The 14,149-nt window shown below is 46.5% G+C and overlaps 1 protein-coding gene across 5 annotated transcripts in view; it reads left to right on the top strand.

Moving 5' to 3' along the window:
- Positions 1–6,410: 6,410 nt before the first annotated feature.
- The window catches only part of SNCAIP (synuclein alpha interacting protein), a 97,567-nt gene continuing 89,828 nt past the window's right edge, over positions 6,411–14,149 (top strand). For 4 of the 5 annotated variants that reach the window (XM_075411494.1, XM_075411492.1, XM_075411496.1 and 1 more), the window contains exon 1: positions 6,411–6,433. The gene's annotated coding sequence lies outside the window, so the exon portion shown is untranslated. Of the gene's footprint in view, positions 6,434–6,624; positions 6,678–14,149 lie in introns of those variants that run through there. The other variant, XM_075411493.1, reaches the window with a different exon arrangement.

Below are 14,149 nucleotides of genomic sequence, written 5' to 3'. Positions count from 1 at the left end.
AGTCTAAAAGTCTTACTTTGCCTTCCTTTTAGGCCTTTATTACACAGTCAGCCGGTTTCCAGAGACTTCTCCAGACTGTTTTTTTCATAACATTATTTTAGCAATTACTTAAAGATTGTTTGAAATGTCTTGCTTTGACCTAATTCAGGAGATGGAGCCTTTTGCCAAGAAATTGAGCATAAGCACGGATTTAAAACTTCTCAGAATAATGTTGTTAATACGGGCATCTTCAAAACAGTTGAATTCGTAGTGGTATATCAGTTGTAGCTGTAAAGTCCTTCATTAATTCATAGAGTTGCTGTGATTAGAATTCACTTCTAACTCTTACAGAATGGTGGTACAGATTTTGCTTAAGGCTCAAGTGAAACAGAACATTTGATCTTTATCCAATTTAACGTGTTCCCCAGTCAGGATTTCCTCTAATGACTCATTCATACCCCTACTGAATTGAAAAGGATATGTGTAAATCAACGTTGAACTTAAACTCCAAAACTTTGACTTTTGACTCTAAACTGGCACCATGCACCATCTTTATATTCTAATCATATAAAAAAACAACTCTTCCTTTTTTCTTTGTTTTTCTTGTCTAATGAGGTCACATCAAAGAATGTAGGTTACACATACAGGACGGGAAAAAAACGGAATGTAATTCTGGACAGCCAACTACACGTCAATTCCCAGTATAAAACAGTAGCCAAGTAATCCCACAAGCAAGCTATAATGTGATAAACTAACACAGGGACTGGTGGGGTTCAGCTGCTTTGTGGGATCGGCTTCTGTGCACACTCTTGCCTTGTGACAAGTGCAAGCTCATTTGCCCCTTAACAAACGCACATTCCCTTAGCAGGTGATCCAACTGCAGAACAGGAGGGAGAATGAGCTACACCAGTGCAGCTATGGAGCAGAGAGTGTAATCCACGACTTCAAAGTCCATCTTGCCTCGTGGCAACTTGTTTCTGTGTCCATATGCAAAAGTGGCCTTTGTACATATAGCAGAGGAATAACAAATAGAAAAAAGAAGATGCATTACCATCCATAATTTGTTTTGAGGAGCACACTTAAATGTCTTCCAATTTGCCAACTTTAATTTTCAGAATGAAAATCCATGACGTCAAATATTCACGAATTCAAAGTGGTGGGCTTGTACTATTATAAAGTTCTCAGGGAATTCAAATAAATCCTTTATAATCTATCAAAAAATCTTTTGAAAGGATTCCTGAATATACACTGGAAATACACGGATGGTAAGAAAATCTATGAAGATGGAGAGCTTTTTATTTGCAGTGGGCAAAGGCAAAACTAAAGCCAGTGTCAGAATTTCAAAACTCAGATAATTGAATGAGAAGCTGGACCAAGGCATACATAATTTAACATTGATACTAATTATCTGTTATGACAATGTTGTCAGGAGTGTAGTGATGAGGACTAGATCACTTTCTGAAAAACATTTTCTAGTTCAGCACGGAATTATCACAGAATCACAGAATAGTAGGGGTTGGAAGGGACCTCTGTGGGTCATCTAGTCCAACCCCCCTGCCGAAGCAGGGTCACCTACAGTAGGCTGCACAGGACCTTGTCCAGGCGCGCCTTGAATATCTCCAGAGAAGGAGACTCCACAACCTCCCTGGGCAGCCTGTTCCAGTGCTCCATCACCCTCAGAGGGAAGAAATTCTTCCTCGTGTTCTGATGGAACTTCCTGTGCTTCAGTTTGTGCCCATTGCCCCTTGTCCTGTCACTGGGCACCACTGAAAAGAGCTTGGCCCCATCCTCCTGACACCCACCCTTGAGATATTTGTAAGCATTTATAAGGTCCCCTCGCAGCCTTCTCTTCTTCAGGCTGAACAAGCCCAGTTCCCTCAACCTCTCCTCGTAGGGGAGATGTTCCAGTCCCCTCACCATCCTTGTAGCCCTCCGCTGGACTCTCTCCAGTAGCTCTTCATCTTTCTTGAAGTCGGGAGCCCAGAACTGGACACAGTACTCCAGATGGGGCCTCACTAGGGCAGTGTAGAGGGGAAGGAGAACCTCCGTCGTCCTGCTGGCCACACTCTTCTTGATGCACCCCAGGATCCCATTGGCTTTCTTGGCAGCCAGGGCACACTGCTGGCTCATGGTTAGTTAACCTGTCGTCCACCAGGACGCCCAGGTCCCTCTCCGCAGAGCTGCTCTCCAGCAGGTCCACCCCAAGCCTGTACTGGTGCATGAGGTTGTTCCTCCCCAGGTGCAGGACCCTGCATTTGCCTTTGTTGAACCTCATCAGGTTCCTCTCTGCCCAACTTTCCAGCCTATCCAGGTCATGCTGAATGGCAGCACAGCCTTCTGGTGTATCCACCACTCCTCCCAGTTTGGTGTCGTCAGCAAACTTGCTGAGGGTACATTCTAACTCTTCATCCAGATCGTTGATGAAGAAGTTAAACAAGACTGGGCCCAGTACTGACCCCTGGGGGACACCACTTGTTACCAGCCTCCAACTAGGCTCAGAGCCGCTGACGACAACCCTCTGAGTTCTGCCATTCAGCCAGTTCTCAATACACTTCACCGACCACTCATCCAGCCCACACTTCCTCAACTTCCCTAGGAGGATATCATGGGAGACTGTGTCGAAAGCCTTGGTGAAGTCAAGGTAGACAACATCCACGGCTCTCCCTTCGTCTACCCAGCCAGTCATGTCGTTGTAGAAAGCTATCAGATTGGTCAGGCATGATTTCCCCTTGGTGAATCCATGCTGACTACTCCTGATAACCTTCTTTTCTTCCACTTGCTTCATGATGGCCTCCAGGATAAGCTGCTCCATCACCTTTCCCGGGATGGAGGTGAGGCTGACCGGCCTGTAGTTCCCTGGGTCCTCCTTCTTGCCCTTTTTGAAGATTGGAGTGACATTGGGCTTGGCCTTTATCCAGTCCTCGGGCACCTGTCCTGTCCTCCAGAACCTCTCAAAGATGATGGAGAGTGGCTCAGCAATGACATCCGCCAGCTCCCTCAGCATATGGCTTTATGCATGAAGCTAGAGTAGCTGATTATGGTAATTGCCCCTGACCGTTTGATCCAGTAATGCCATGTACTAGGTTTGCAGCCATACATACTACATTCAGTTCTTCTGCACAGTTGTGCTGAATGTGTGAGCAGGGCCTTGGATGCCACATTGTGAAACTCTCTGTGTGATCCTCCCAACAGAGCAGGTCAAATCAACAAGCATTTTGCAAAGCCCAGGCTTGAGACTCCTCTCCCCTCATGCTACTTGCCAAGTAAATGGCCTCTTAAGACTGCAGAAAATACCTTCCTGCACAATCCCAGAAACAAAGCTGTATGCACTGAAGGATGTTTTTGAATTAGTTATTCAAGTTTTTGTAATCCCGTCTCTTCTTACGGATGAGGATCCGGTCTGCGTTCTTTCCAAGGAAACCTCTTGCTTTCCAAGATTTGTTGACAGCAGATTGCCCCATCCGGGGCATACGGATTGGGTTCAGACGTTATAAACACTGAAAACAGTGCAAAGACACACCAGAAAAAACAATTCATTTTTATTGCAGTCCCAGGTACTCAGTCTCGTGGTTCCTTCAGATGTAGCAATTCCACGAATCTAAAATGGTAGACTTATTTGTCAGCACGTGTGGTACTGTTTGTCATAATCAAAGCAAAACAGCAAGTCAGTACTTCTAACAGCCGATGCAATGCTGTCATCATCCTCTCAGTCTAACAGAATTATGGCTATACCTATATTTACTATATTTTTATGTGCTTTTCAGAATGAAAATGTTTTTCCAAATTGAGTAAAATATTTGATATGTTGTAGGGCAAACTGAAGGTGGGAAAAACTAAGAATGGTGTTTTTTGAAAATCAGGTGCAAGGTTGACTTGAACTGTGTCACGTTTATCTCAAGTCACAGTCTGAAGGTGAAGACAGGAACAGTGCATCTGGTTTGGGCTCACTCTTTCGAAATGAGTATGTAAATTCTGTCATGCACGAAAAACGGTAGTTGTTCTTGCTGGTCCTCAAAGCTGAATGGGATTTTATTTTTTTTTTTAAGAGAACATCTAAGTGCCCCGAAGACTGCTTTAAATTGCGGTGAGTCATCATGGACCGTCAGACGACCATGTTGAATCCTGCTGTTTGTTATTTCAGGAGACACACTTACTCTGTAATTTCTAGGGTTTGCTTAATGCGACACTGTTGGTGATGTTCTTTGGTGGAGATATCACATGTCAGCAGTCTCAGATCACCATCTAGAAGTCCACGGGTGTCTTTGTATACAAAGCACTTCCAAAACCCCACAGAATTACCGACTGCTTAAGTTATCTGTACAGCAGAGCACTGACTCCCAGCGTTGCTGCTCTGAAAAAAATGTCAACATACTGTATATTACTGGACTCATCTCTTCCAGGCTCCTGCTGCCTCCTTTCTGTTCCTGCCCACCTCTGCCATCGCAGGACTGCTGCGCATTGCCGGGAACGAGTATAAAGGCACCAGAGTTGGTCCTGCACAGGAATCGAAAATCTCCTGCAGGACGTATCTCCAGGGGCTTCGTGCCTTAACTAAAATGTGGTCATGTCTTCATGAGCAGTATTATCAAGCACCACACTTCTAAATCTGTCCCAAGATCATCTTTTAGTGGAGTTTCAAAAGTAATGGAGGGTTTTGTCTCATATTCCTTAATATTGGTGGACGCAGTTACTGATGGATGCTGCAGATGCTGCTGACTGCCATGGGCCCTTGGTGGGGGCCACAGAGTTCAGTTTTGCAAGCGCTGCTAGCCCACAGAAGATGTGTCTTTTCCCGTGTGTGCCCAACCATACGTCATGCAGTTCTGATGCAAATACCAGCCTCGGCTTCATCAAGTCGGAATACTGAGGTTCAACAAACCTTTGAATGATCCTGGAGAAACGTATTAGAAAAACAACACGCAACACGATTTCTAACCACTTTATTCCATTCGGAACAAGTTTAGCAACAAGAAGTTGTTGCTATTTCAGCAAAATTTTGTATCTGAGCACACAGTAAGCAGTGAGTTAGCATTCTGCGATTTTATTTTAGACAAAAAATAGTGATGGTGTCCTGTAATTGGCAGTAAAAATTCATCCTGAAATTCTTACAGGAACTGAAGTCGTATATCATGATTTCATTTTTCTACAGCCATAAAGCCTAATCAGCACTCCTTATTCAAACACTATTTCCAGCCATGAGTTCAGAAGTCGACCTATCAACAGGGTTATCGCCTCTAAGTGAGATGCTATCATATACAACACGTACAGAGACACTTGGCAAAAGCTGTATTTGCATATGAATGGTATTTATAGCCTGTAAATTACAGTAAGGTTTTTTTGGTTTTGGTCTTTCATCAACGCTGTTTGTCAAGCAGGCCGTACTCCTCTGTGACACTGTGTTCTGGAGCTGACCTGCATTCCTTTCAAACCATTTAATCACACACAGCTGACCAGCATTCCTGTATAAAACCACCTAATCAAACGCATTGCAAATACCCCAAACGGCTACTTTATCTCCATATATGCACAAGTGTGAAATGCGCGGTGTCCAGATACGCCCTTTGGTAAAAGCGAACGACATCAAAGCAAAAGAGGTTTCCAAAGCAAACCTTCCCCATCCCCCACGCCGCTCAGCACAGACGTTTTTAAGGTGGTGGAGATGGCTTTACTCCACGCGCCCGGCCTTGCACACGAAGGTTAGGATTCACTGTCGCTCGCACTCAAGCTTGTTTTCCACACATCTCAAAATTGCAATTTGAGAAGAAAAGACATGTAACAGCTCCCCACTTCAGGGCAAGCTCCCCAGACGACCTGCAGAACGCCGGGAAACGCATGGCACTGCAGAGCCTGGGTGGGCCGGGGAGCGCACCGCGGCGGACCGCACTTCCTTGCACCTCCGAGCCTCCGGCTTCGGGCAAAAACCTTCCCGAGGCTGCTACCGCCCGACGGCTGCGTCTCGGGACGAAGCCGTAGGAGCTGCCTTCCTTCCGTCCCGCAGCCGGGCTCCGCGCAGCGCTTCGGCTCGGCAGCCCCCGGGGCGGACGGGGACCCGCCGGGCTGGGGCCGCGTTCCCCTCCTCCGGAGGAGCCAGCCCGGAGCAGCGCGGCGCGGTGCGGCGGTTTCCCGCAATCCCGAGCTACCGCGAATTCCGTTAATTCCCTGAGCGCGTTTCGGGGGCTTTTTGCACCGGAGAAAGCGAAATCCAAGGAGTTCGGTGTCTGCGACGCGAAGCAGACAAAAGCCCGGGGCGCTCGGGGCGCCACCGGCCGCGGGGCGGCACCGGGGGTCCCGGCGGGGCTGGGCTCCCTCGGCGGGGGGGCCTCTCCCCCCGCCCCGCTACCGCCCGCCCCACGCCGCCGGTCACGTGGCGGCGCCCCCCGCGCCCGCGGAGTGCGGCGGCATTGTGACGCAGCAGGCCACGGCGGCGGGAGGAGGCGCGGGAGCGGCGCGGCGGGTGAGCGAGCGCGCGGTCGGTCGGAGTGCCGCCCCCGGGGGGCCGGGAGTGCGGCGGGGGCCGGGGCAGGGGCGGAGGGCGGGGCGGCGGGAGCCGGGCCGCTGCCGGAGCGCTGCCTGCACCGGCGGGGAGTGGCGGGGGGCGGCAGCCGAGAGGCGGCACCTGGGTCCTTTCCCCCCCTCCCGTCTCCATCACCCCGCGGCTGCCGTGAAGCGGCCGCGGCCGAGCGGAGCGGAGGGGTGAGGTGAGGCGAGGGGAGCGAGGCGGGCGGGGGGCTTTGTTGCCGCCGACAACGCTGCTCGCCGGGGCGGCGGGAGGGGAGCGCGGAGCCGGGCCCAGGGTCCCCCGCAAGGGGTGCGGGCAACGTTGAGGCGGCGTGGGGAGGGGGTGGCTGCGGGTCCCTCGTCCCCGGGGCTGCCGGAGCGGGGCGGGGGGGAGCCCTGTCCCCCGGGAGCCCGCCACGGGGACGCGCTTTCCGCATGAAATCAGGGCTGAACGCGGGGGGTTTCGCCGGGGCTGAGCGCGCAGGCGATGCCAGCTCTGCAAAACCCCGGCCGGCGCCGTGAAACCCGCCGGGGGGGGCCGGGGACTGCGGGGAATCACGGAATCACAGAAATCCAGGGCCAGCTGCGGGCTTGCAGCCGAGGGGAGGCAAACGCGAAGTTTTCTGGCGGAAGGACTGCGCCTTGGCTGGTGCCTGGGTTCGTCCGAGCTGCAGGGACCCAGCCTTTTCCATACCCGTGTCGGCGCGCGGTTTTGTGCGAGCAAAGGCAGTTTGTATGGAGAACAGCTCGAGGGTCGGGTCCTGATGGTGCTGGATACGAACCAGCTTCGAAATAGCCTCAGTCTTCGTTGTCAGCGTTAGCACCTCATGGCGCTTTCAGTGGCTGGCTTAAAGCCCCGGCCCTTGGAGAGATCTTAATCTGTCACGACTGCTTCTCAAACCCGCCCCCCCCCCCCCCCCCCCCCCCCCAACCCACCAGAAAACTGCTAGTGCCTGTGGTTCTGTAGAAAATCTTCAAAGCGTGGCTGCATTGTACTTCCCAGCGATCCAACCACAAGAGGTAACTAAAAAGTTTAAAAAAAATTATTCAGAAGCGAATCACTTGATTGTTGGACCTTTTCGTGGCTGACGAAAGGCATACAATCATAGCGTAGGAAAATCAAAATTACTTTGTGTCTTGTGCAAACAGCTCTGATCCTGGAGCCAGGAATTACGTTGAATGATGTGCACGTCTTTAAGCCTTGTGCAGCATGCTGTCACAGACTTTCACAGTGTCCTGCCCTTACTGAACGGAGTAGGTATATGTAACGCACGTACTCCCAACGAGCCGTAAATAACGTGACCCGTTGCCTTGCTACCACCCAGATAAACAAGCTTCTTCACCCTAAAATCCTCTGCAGCTGGCTCACGGGCTGCCCAGCCAACATGATCAGCCACTGCTCTCTTCATACTGCTGAGCCTGTGGGTATGCCTGGTACCATGAAACACTGGGGCCGTGTTTTGAAGGTCTTGCACCTAAGCTGGAAACCTTGTCTTGGGAGCAGGCTTGAGGGGTCTTTCAAGAGGGAGTTCAAACACAGTGAAAAGGAGTTTTCATGTGAATAAAACAATTTGAATTTGACCTGTCCAGTTGTGAAAAGGAATCTTGTGTCACCACTGTAGTTACAGTTCCAAAATCCCATGGTAACTTTTCCCTTAGCTATTCCTTCAGTTAACACAGAGGCATAGTGCCTGTGCCTGGTGTGAAAAGGCTCCCTCTGTAAGGTGTGGTATGTTTCATTTCTGCATGTTTTTGTGTGTCAGAGAATGACTGGTGCAAGCTGACTGTTCCACTTCACCCAGTCACTAACGGTATCTTAAACCAGCAGTCCAGTCATTTTTCAGATCTTTGTGATTTCTGGTCTGTGTCATTGACTCAATGGACTGCAGAAAGCAAATAAGGCTTGTTGCTTGTTGAAAAAATAGGTAAAATAGAGTTACGTCGGAGAAAGGGACCAGTGAAGTGGTGTCTCCAAATCCAAGGAGCCTGTAAGAGACCAACCTGTTAAAAAAACTCCTAGTTTGAGTGACTAGTCCAGTGTGGGCTACTGAAATGCTTAAAGTGGCATTCTGGCATAAGCAGATGGGCAGTCTTTCAGGTAAGGAAGTCCTATAGAAGATTAGAAATTATAGTAGGTGGAAACTGCTCCTCTTCTTAATGTTTTTTTTCGCTAATGACAGCAACGTGGGAACTATGTGATTTCTCTGGGGCCCGCTTTTAAAAGAGCTGCATGTGAAAGGCAGACTGCTTGGACAAGGTACCTTTAGATATGCAGTCCCTCCCCAGAGTCCTGTGAATAAGTGGTAGGTCACTTTGGATTTGTGTTTTTCATTACTGGCAAATCATAATCGCAAGTATCTACCTATTTTGTAGCCAGTTTTTGACAAGGCATCAGCAGAGCTTCAAGAAACGAGGAAGTGCATCTTACTGCCCCTCTGCTTCCCAATTGTTCACTTTTGCTGGGAGCCAAAACCTGTCCCCATGTGAAGTCCATAGGTGCAAGAACGCTTCTTCCCCCATGTAGCTGAGGTGGGATACCACCTGCCCTGGTACAGCTCTCCTTGTCGCACATCTCTCTTCCAGGAGTCTTCACGTGTTGTCTCTACAGCCGTAACAGCCCTTGCCTGATTAGAACCAGGAATGGGAAAGCGTGACAGCTCTGCTGTGGCCACCCTAGCTTCTGTCCTCTGAAATGGAGACATGTGGGTAGTGCTGCCTCCACACGCTGATGAGGTGCCGACAAGAAAGGGGAGCACACAGCTAGAGGCAGCCTGATGCAGGGGGAATTCGACTGCCATGGGCAGCAGCACAAAAGTCACGTTGGCAATAGTGCCAGGGATATCGGTACTCGTGGTTGTGGCGTCGGTTGCTGTCGTGTGTGCGTGGAGTGGTGATGCTGCACCTCACAAGCACAAAGACCAGTAGTTTCAGCAGCCTTTGTGGGATGCAGCAACGTTATCAACCGTCACCTGTTTTTTAAACATTTCAGCTGACCAGATGGGATGTGCAGCAGGGTTTTATTTCCACCCCTGTCTGTCTGTTATTACCTACATGAAGCTCCAGAAGCAGCCCATGAATCACAAACATGGTTAGAGGAGCAAGAAGGGAAAGAGAAGGGAGCAATTACCATTTTTATTTCGGTTTCATTAGCATAAACCTATATCTATTTCAGTTTACAGTTGAAGGTAAAATGCCAGAAGAAGAATATTCTCATCCTTCCTTATGCAACCATGCTAATTAAAGCTAAGTAAAATAAAGAAAAGTTCATATTTTTCAGGCAAAAGTCTTTGTGAGGAACTGTTTGCCAATGCTTTACTGTATATTGCTTGGAAAATACAGTGATTTTGTACAGTTGAAATGTATACGTTCATTGACAAGATGAAAAATATGTTAAAAACAGTTGAGAAGTAGTGGATTTTGGAAGGGCAAGTAGCTGTTCTTTTCAACTGTTGTTAGAATAGGACCATAACCCAACTAAAGGAAATAATGCTTAGGTAATTGGCAAGAGGAGTTGGAGGACCCTTGTGTCTGTGCTCTCTCTTTTTCTGGCAGATCTGTTTCTCAAAGGCGGCAGAGAAGATAGGCTTACATGGAGCAGGTGCATCTTAAGCACAAGGGAATTTATCCTTAAATGCAACTGTGGTTATATGATAGATTTATATGCACAGTGGAACCACTGGAAACAAGAAAATACAACATATGCATCAGATACGTTATTGATTTGAAGTCCCAATGGAGTTTTTAACTGAAGAGGAAAAAGTAATTCATTCTTGTGGTAGAAATGTCTGTCACCTGCTGCTTACCTGTCTAAGGTGGAACTGTAATTTCATCTTCTAAGATAAAGCTCCAGGTGATTCAGAGGTCTGAAGAGCTTAGAGGTATCAAAGAGAAGTACAATTCAGCTGTCATAGCTTGGCAGTTGGGGCAGTCCTTCATTAGGTATACTTGCTTGTATATTAGGGAGCATTTACAAAAGCTTGTTTTGAATATGAATGTAGTTGATTTGCACTTTATTAAGATTTATTGAGTAATGCTTGAAAATGTATTTTTCTGGTTAAAACGTAGCATTAGGTCTGTAAGGTTTGCTGGAAGCATTTCCTTTTCAGGTCTGTTTCCTCCTCGATTCTTGTTTGCAGCCAAACTGCTGGCATTATTTTTCTTTGTTTATACCAGAGAAAAAGGCATTGTTTCACTTATCTTTTAAACTCAACACAGTGTATTACGTGGCCTCTCCTTGTGTATAAATCCTCCCCTTCTCTCCCCATCTTTTTTATTGTTACTGTATCAATCTGGAACTTACTATTAAAAATTAAATTCTAATCAGGAACTTAACACTTCCCCTCAACCTCCCTGTTCTAGCAAACATGTTTACATCTGTGAGTAAAAATCAGGCTGTGCTGCATAGCTTTCTCACATGTGCATGACAGGGGTATGCACATGATGATGATTTGAAGCTATACTGCTCTGCTGGTTATTCATCCATGTAGTTCTTTTGCAGGATCCTGCTACACTGACTGGCATTTTTCTTCAGAAATAGCAAATGGCTTTAACTGTCCAGACTAGCAACATGTAGCTGCTGGCATGTTTATACGTGCATGTACATGTCTCGTGTTCTCTTTTACTAAAATACAGCTGTAAATATTCTACCTTTTGTGTGGTACGCTGTCAGTTCCAGTTGAGTCATGGTAATAAATTTATGAAGAACCCAAGAATTGCTTTTGAATTGGCTCAGGATTTTAAATATTGAAGTAGTCAGCATGGTGAGAGATTTATCTGAATATTTGTAAATGCTGTGTCCAAGATGTTTTTAAAAACAAAAAAAACCAAACAAAATAAAGCAAAATAAAACCAGGAAATACAGTTCACACAGAAGCAGAAGAGTGTTAGCAAGGTAAATAAGCTGCATGTCGCATTCCCTGACTCACACTTCTCTTGTGCTCAGTCTAAGTATACTCATTTCTCCTCTTCTGCATTCAGAGAGTCATAAGGTATGTGTCCTAATTATGTTAAATACTGGGGTATTATCGTTTTGCAAACTCGTAAGTTGAGCACTGGGTAAAGCACAATATTTCTGCTTGTTGCTAGGTCATGGGTAAAAACTTGAGTTACAGAATAGAATCGCCAGGAAATTGAGTTATACTTACATCATTAATTATTTGCTTTTCATTAAGCTAAACCAGATTTTAAATTAGAAGTAAAGGAATTTATGGTGGCTAAGTGTAAGCAACTTTGAATAAATACTGTAATCTTGAACTCCGACAATGCTTTTCACTTCATATCTGCAGAATTGCTGTTACTGAGGCTCTGGGCAACCTGACCCAGTGGTAGATGTCCCTGCTCATTGCAGGAGGGTTGGACTAGATGGTCTTGAAAGATCCCTTCCAACCCAAGGTGTTCTGTGATTATATGAGATGGTTCTACTTGGGCCCCTTGACTGACATTGTTTATGTTTAAATTAATGGGCATGCTTATGTTGGACATGAGTGGAGCAAGGTGGGGTGCCCATGGAACAAGCAACAGCTTAGCAAAAGGAGGATTCAGCTTTTCATTGTCGCTTTGAATATGATACATTCTGCGACATCTTGATGCGATACTTTCTTAAAGCAATTTGATAGCGTAATTCTCAGAGGCTGAGTTTGTATTCTTCTACATATTCATCTTTGTACTAGCTGTTTTTTGTATGGCAATTTTAGTTTTCCATTGGAAAAGGAGAATGACCTTTTAAAGTCTAATTATGATACCATTAGTTGCTATTATGATTGAAAAGGCCACGTCTTGGAAAAAATGCTGTCAAAGGAATTAGTCACAAGTTAAAAGAGAACCAAATTTGTGATATACTGTTACAGAGCACATGGTACAGTTCCAAAACTTAGTGGCTGGAAGCTTTGTGTTTAATTCAGTGTGTTCCTGTTAATGTTTCTTTGTGTTAGTGTACCATGTTGTATCTTTGATAATGATACTGCTTTCGGTGATAAGTTGACACTGAATTCTAGATTCAGGAACGCTCTGTTTACAAATATCTCCGTACAACATTTCTTGGATCAGAGTTTTGGGAGCACCAATATCTGAGAGATTAATGCAAAATCATTACTTATTGCTCAGCATTATGAATCTGCTTCTGGTATATATGACACAAATTGCTGCAGTTAGCTGCCTGGTAGTGCTTTCAAAAGCATTGATAATGTCAGTGTAATGGGTAGGTTTTTCACACCATACTTGGCAACCTTAGCTGTTGTTCTCTAAGACTGAACATAGAGCAGTTCAACTCACCCACCTCCTTTCAGTTGTTCTTGAGGGTCTTAGATAAAGCATATTAGCAAACAGCATAATGGAAAATGTATTTCTGCTCCTCACTGTGATGCTCGCTACGTGGAGGAGTTAACCATTGCCCCTCTGCACTTCCTAGTAAAGCACTTCACGAATCAAATCTGAAATGGGATGGCTGGAACAGCACTGCCTGGTGAGTGGAGGTTTAGCTGTGATGGAGTGCTGAGATGCCCAGGTCCAGACAGCTAAGCGGAGCATGACTGTGCACACGCACAGTGTTTCCACAGGGAGACAGGCAGCACCACGGGATTTTTATCACTACACACAGAACTTTCTATATTTCACTAGCTTGCTTCTTCCTGTGGTAAATTAGCCTGTATGTAATTGCTGTGGCTGTGATCCTATTCCTACCAGAACTTTAATTGTCTGAGTCGACATTAGTTTGTGTGTCTTTATACGCTCCTCCTAAGGCAGCTAAGTGTGCTGAAGAACTTCATTCCTTCTTAACTTGTCTTCTGGTTGTGATTTAGCGAAATGCACACAAAAGCTCCCTGGACTGAATCATTCATTATGCAGTCAGTTTAAGAACGTGTAATTCCCTTGGTCACTTGCTGGACAAATGGTAGTAAGCCATCCTTGAGAGAACGCAGCGCCTGTAGTAGCTTTTAGTTTGTAGCTAGTAGATGATGTGGTGTTGCAGCTGTACAGCAAACTACCATTTGAGGGGAGGAGGTCCTGAATTTGAAGGACTTTATCAGCTCCTGTGTTTCTGTATCACAATAAGTTCTGCCCCTGGTAGCAGCAGTAGTGGATGATGGAAGTTGGTATCTTGATGTTCTTCTGAAATAACAAGCCTTGGAACAGTAGATAACTAATGTGCCTGCTTAGGTTAGAGCTTCTGCGTCCAGCGTTAGGACTTTATGACGAGGAATGAGTGCCATTTATGCATAACACAGTTGCCTTCAGCTGCCTGTAGAGTGTAACAGTGTCTCTTCATTAGACAGTAAAGCTGGGTGAGTCGCTCTACCTGAAGGATCGGGTTAATGTGGCCTAACTATGTGAATCCCCACAGGAAAGGCCAACCAGCATGTGTTATGGTGTCCTTCAGGAGTACAAGGGAAGAAGGTTGTGTAGGGGGAAGAATTAGCCCAGCTAACACAGTTTAGCGAAATGGACATTCTCTCCAGCATGTGTTCCTCATCAGCTCCCATATGCTTTATGGTATGTTCCCAGGCTTTGCTTTTTGCACGTGCAGTTTTTAGATGAACATATCTACAGTAGCACTATTTCTGGATGTGTCTACACTGCAATCAAGTAGTGTGACTCCAGGACATGCAGACAGATCCATACTACCTTTAATCTATATGTGATGTGAAGACATGCCAGCCTAGACTTAAGAAAGGGC

Source organism: Opisthocomus hoazin, chromosome Z (genome assembly GCF_030867145.1).
Source record: "Opisthocomus hoazin isolate bOpiHoa1 chromosome Z, bOpiHoa1.hap1, whole genome shotgun sequence".
Lineage (NCBI taxonomy): Eukaryota > Metazoa > Chordata > Aves > Opisthocomiformes > Opisthocomidae > Opisthocomus > Opisthocomus hoazin.
This window is presented reverse-complemented; position numbering and strand designations above follow the sequence as displayed.